Genomic DNA, 6,000 nt, shown 5'->3' on the forward strand with positions numbered 1-6,000 from the left:
CAGCCCAGACTTTATTTCTAGTTCCAAACATCCATCCTGAAATACTTCTAGATCTAAAATATATTTCCTTCTTTCCCTTTTAAAATGGCCAGAGGCTTCAGAAAAACAAGTCCTATTGCAATAGCACCTGTTCAGCTGGGGGAGGGGCTGTGAGCAAACCTGATCTAACTTATGGTGCACCTGATAATTCTCTGACCTAAATTACACTCAGTAGTGTTTTTTGAATTTCTGTCATGTTAGGGATTACCCAGGAGAAGTTGTTAGTAGTACAATTTTGCATTCTCTTCCTCTGAACAGCATAATTCTTTAGATTCAGGGTAAAAGCCGGGAATCTGACTTTTTAACATGCATGCGAGTTAGTTCATGGAGTAGTGGGAATATGGCTAAGAGGTAAGGATTTCAACATTGGCCAAGCCACTGATTAATCTGAGTAAACAATATTTCCTGCTGTATGAAAGGAGAGAAGAGACTACAGATAAGAAGCTGGATCTGTGAAAGTGGATGTAACATGGCCCATTTCTGGACAGGTTCACTTTGGAAGACATAGATGTAGACAAAAATACAAGGGTGGGCAAAAGTAGGTTTACAGTTGTTTATATGGAAAAAGAGAGGTGGGTTATGATTATTACAATAGCTTTATTAACAGTGCACTTAGGTACAATCTAAGTGCTCAAATTGCCGGCCTTCATTATTTACACATTCTTGTAGTTTACTTGCTCGTCTGGCTGACACAGCCTGCCATGATGCCCTTTATGGTTCTTAGGGAGCACACTTGTGGTTCTTTGTCAGTCACACACTCCTCAACCTCTTACCCCTTAATGTCCCCTCACCAGAATTTTATATTTGGGAATTGCCAGTAACATCTCATGCATGGTCTCCCATGTGCCTGCCACACTACTTCTGCAAGGGTTCCCTTTAAACGGCCTCACCTCAGTTGATTGTAGACTCCCTAATCATTAAAAAGCAACCTGACCCAGTAAAAATGATAGGTTTTGAAGGAATGTGGGAATCATTTGCACCTATAACGTCATAATATGTCCTTCAGACGTATTTTAAAACATCTCAATACATTTTAATATTCAATTATATGTGAATAATTATTGGGGGAAATGATTATAATGCACCTATTTTGTTAGCAGATGCACACATTCGCTGTGCTTACACTGATTGGACACTTATTGGACACTTTTGTGGGGCCCTAGGAGATGGCTCTGTAGACCCTGTTAGTCCTACAGGACTTAGAAATAAACAGCACAGCTTACATTTAAATTACTCATGCATGTGGATGGTCCTTGAAGATCAGAGATTGGTTTGAGGACATTGCTGCTCTCAGTGAGAGGCTGAAAGGATTCCAGCTAATGTCCACCTGCCATTCCAAGATGCAGAGTCTCTAGAATTTCCCCAAACATTCTTTGGCACGCATCCTGGGACGTGAATCTCATAAAGTACAAAGAACTGCCTTGTGCCTGAGTTTTTAGAACTCATTGTATCTGTGGTATAGTTTGATTTTTTCCATGACTTTGAGTAACTGAATGAGTCAGCACTGATTTTTTTTCCCTCCTCTGATAAACAAGCTGTTAGCTCTACAACTTTCTGTCTGATGAATCCCATAGGCTATTCAAAATCTGAAACCTATGCTAGAAGACATTGGTTTCAAATAAACACATGACATCTTGCCAATACAGCATCCTGCTTGGCTGCTGTATCCTCTGTGGCTGACAAGTTCCTTACAGCCTACAGGGTCTTTTTCTGGCTAGGATATCCAGCAGTGGAATTTTTAAGGTCCTGTTGAATAATTTTAGGACAGGGCCTGGCTTGCTAGAGCTTGGGAAAGAGACCGGCTTCTTTGGAGTAGACTTGCACAGCCGTTTTGTTACAACAGAGGATGTGGTGTGTTCATCAAGCAACTTCACTTTTTCCTGCTCCTTCTGCTCAGGGACTAGTTCCTTCCTTGCCCCCAGATGAAATCTCAGGTGGGTTCCTACAGCTTTTCCTAACACTTTTAGAAAAATTAAAAAGTCCTCCAGTCAATTTTAGTCATAAGTATCTCATTTCAGACATTGAAATGTCAATAGTTAAAACTCTAAATTTGATTTAAGGCATTTTCTTTCTTTCCCCAGCTCAGGCTGATTCAGACTGGAAGCCTGCAGTGAAGACAATGAGGTGAGGGCCAAATGGGGTGGGCATGGCACAGCTAGCTTATTTTCCCACCTAAAACTTCTACTTCACCTCCCCACACCTCTACAATGTGGGTCCTACAGGACTTGGAGTAAAGGTGGAAGGAGGGGAGAGCAAGAGGAGGAAAGGTCTTACTTCAGGGAAACTATAGCACTTGGTGATGTTGTTCCAAGATCTTCATGGGTATTCCACTATGGAGTCCTCCTCTTATTGGACACTTTTGTGGGGCCCTTGGAGATGGCTACACTGAAAACATAGGACTCCAACACCTCCCCTGCTGGCACGTGTTCCACTGGCTTCTGCATTTGATTTCAAATGCCTGCTGCCTACCAGTCTCTAGCAGGATGCCCACCTAGGAAAACAACCCTCAAGCTCATTTTCTCCCTTCCCCAATATGTTCCCCCAAAACCATATGATCTCACCTTTAAGTGGAACCTAATCAACAAAACAAACAAGCAAACAAAATATAACCAGAGACACTGAAATAAAGAACAAACTGAGAGTAACCAGAGGGGAGGTGGGAGGGGGTAATGGAGGGGAGTGTTTTCAGGAACAACTTATAAAGGACACATGAACAAAACCAAGGTGGGAGGTGAGACCAGGGGAGGAAGGTGAGGATGGCTGTGGCGGGGGAGGGGGCGTGGGCTGGAGTGGTAAAGGGCAATGCAGACAACTGTACTTGAACAAGAATAAAATAATTTTTAAAAAATTAAAATAAATTTAAAAACCTGCTCTTCTGCACTTAGTGATTTATGCACCACAGACTTCAGATTTAGCCTTTTGCCTTTCACCTTCTCCCACATGGGTCTGCCACCCAATTTGGCCCTGTTAATTCTAAGGGACACAATTTTCCAACTGATCTTTCAAAACCCCTTCTCCAAAGACTTCAGGTGAGGAGGAGCTCAGTGTCCCCAGGGGGCGGGTTGTGGGAGGGAAAATGCCACAGGGTTTTAACTATTTTTTTCCAAAGTCTCTCTTTTCAAGTTCTTCAACACCAAACCTTATGGGGTTGAGGCGTGAGTGTTAATTTCAGAGTCACAAAACTAGCTCCTTTGCTGGTCCTCACAGGTGGTCTCACAATCCTCCTTGAAGGAAGGTGACTCGCCACCTACTGTTTTTTCCTTTGTTTCTGGGCCTCAGCTGCATTCAAGGTGGAGAGAGTCCATTTTAACATCAGATGGGTACTTTTTAGCTCCACCCTGTACTCACGAGGTTTCATTTTAAAACTTCTCAGAGGGGAAGAAAGCATCTCTACCTTTTTTCAAACACTATTTTAGACTTATAAGTGACAAACTGCTTTTTTTTCTTTCTGTTCTTATAAACGGTTTATCACAGTATATTTTTGTAAGAGTTCCTTTTTTAAACCATTTAGAAATGAGACTGGGCAATTCATCATGATGCTGAGTCAAAAGGAATTTTTATAGAGAAGTAGGGAAGCCTGCTGTTTTGTTTACTGAAAACAGTTTAGCCCTGGCTGGTGTAGCTCAGTGGATTGAGTGCCGGGCTGTGAACCAAAGCATCGCAGGTTTGATTCCCAGTCAGGGCACATGCCTGGGTTGCAAGCCACGGCTCCCAGCAACGGCACATTGATGTTCCTCTCTCACTCTTTCTCCCTCCCTTCCCTCTCTAAAAATAAATAAATAAAATCTTTAAAAAAACAGTTTAAAGCAAATCTTTTTAAATTAGTGGGTATTTTCTTTTTACACTGGAAACTAAAGTCAGAGAGGTTTTGAACAAATTCAAGTTTAAAAAATATTTTTTTAGGTCTGAGCTTTTCACATCAGAATTTCAGAAACATGGGAAGAAGTTTGCTCTTTTTTTTTTCCATTGTGTGGAGCCTAGCAGGAAATATTGTGGGTGTTAGGTGGCCTGATTGGATGAAAGTTATGTGATGGTTGGGCTTGGGGAAGGGCTGTAATCATAATTCCAGAGTAATCCCCACCCTTAGTTGGGGCCTGGGAGTGGTTGAATTACTGGCAGGTCCAGTAGGACCATATCTTTCTAGCACAGGGAGTGTCATCAGCATCTTGACCTTATGTAGGGGGAAAAAATGAGCTTCAATAACATTCTGCATTGTTTGTAGTACACCCTTCCAATTATCCGATTGAGTCTATTGGTGCTATTTTACAATTCCCAAGTTTTAAATAATAGCAATGCAAAACACCTCTGCTCCCCTCTTCCACTCCCCCGCAAAAAAACAGTTTGGGCTCCATTTGCACACGTGTTTCAATATTTCTGATCTATAAAGGTGTCCGCTCTCTGGATTCTCCTTTGAATCCTTCTTGTTATAACACTTCATTAGTTCCCTCATTAATATATTGAATAAAATCTTTAATACTTGTTTATATGTGTATAAGAATCATACTTTTTTCTTCTTTTGAAAATGGCCTTTTAAGAGTTTTAGAGGTCTTCCACCAAGATTCCCATGGATTCATGGCCATCTGGCCTCACAGGGCCTGGTCACCAGAGAGCATACTTCCTACGGGCTGCTTAAGCCTAGGTACATCTCATCTTGGCTTATTGCTTCTTGGCTCCCACAAGTAATCCAAAGTGGCAAAGCATCTTTGCTATTTTTTTAATTTAAATTTTTCTCTCTACTAATCTTGTTTTTGGTTTTCGTTTTGGTTCATTTACAGCCAATGCTTATTAGTGGCAGCTGGGACTGAGAATTTGTTTTTATGGTCTGACCACTTGGTGAACTCTGTAAATGGATTAATGGATTATAGAGATCTAGTCTCTGTTGGATGGGAGACTGAAAAATCTGGATTGTTGGCCCTACTGTCTGTTTGTCTATTTTGAACCCAAAGCAATTAGAAGTCCTGTGCCGACTGGGAAGAAGAACAACTCTTTCATAGCAGGACTGGTGAGATTTGACTTTTCTGTATTTACCCTTTGCCTACGACAGAAATTTTAGAACTGAAGCTATAAACTCTCCTTATTTGTCTCTGTGTGTCTATGTGCCTGTAGTTTAGAAAGGCCTTTCTCCCTCATTGTGTGAATGAGCAATGTCTTTCTAACTCCAGGGAGTGTTGCTGTATTTTTCAGACCATAAGATGTACCTAGGTTTTAGAGGAGGAAAATGCGAAAAAAAATTTTGAAGCAAAAAATGTAGTAAAATATTTAATAACATAAATAACATAATATTTCACCAATGTGAATGTAAACAGAACTCAATAGCAGCATTAACAACCATTATTCCTCACAAATTTGGGGGGATGGGGAAGTGCATCTTTAGTCTGAAAAATATGGTAATTAATTTGATTATAAAGTCACAATAAAGGAGTTCTTTTCTGATTGGCAGATAAAGATAAATAAATGTTTAAATAAAGTGAATATTCCTAAAATTCCTAAAAAGTAGTGAAATTGAACTTTAAACCTTTAAATGCCATGCATTAATAAAATATTTTTACAGAAACCAACTCAATAACATTTTAGAATTCAGGTTTACAAATTTAAGTGTAACTTTGGACAATGAGACTAATTTAATATTTGGGGTTCATTAAAGACAGCTCTATTTTCTCTGATTTATTCATGTTAAGTATAATTCCTAACAATATTCTATGTGGATATGTTTTTTTCCTAAACATATGCAGATTTACTGAACAAATAAGTTAACACTACTTGCGTAATGTTTAAGATTATGAAAAATGGAAATTTGTGTTTAACTACCTTGAGTCGTTGTTCTGAAATACCTTTTATTTCAACAGTAATTTAGTTTTGTAGTATGTCAGCTTGAAAATAATTTCTAAGAGGTTTACGTAACTTAAACCTTGAAGTGATATTAAAATGGAGTTAATTAATGAGTAGTCATTGGATACCAAA

Source organism: Phyllostomus discolor, chromosome 6 (genome assembly GCF_004126475.2).
Source record: "Phyllostomus discolor isolate MPI-MPIP mPhyDis1 chromosome 6, mPhyDis1.pri.v3, whole genome shotgun sequence".
Lineage (NCBI taxonomy): Eukaryota > Metazoa > Chordata > Mammalia > Chiroptera > Phyllostomidae > Phyllostomus > Phyllostomus discolor.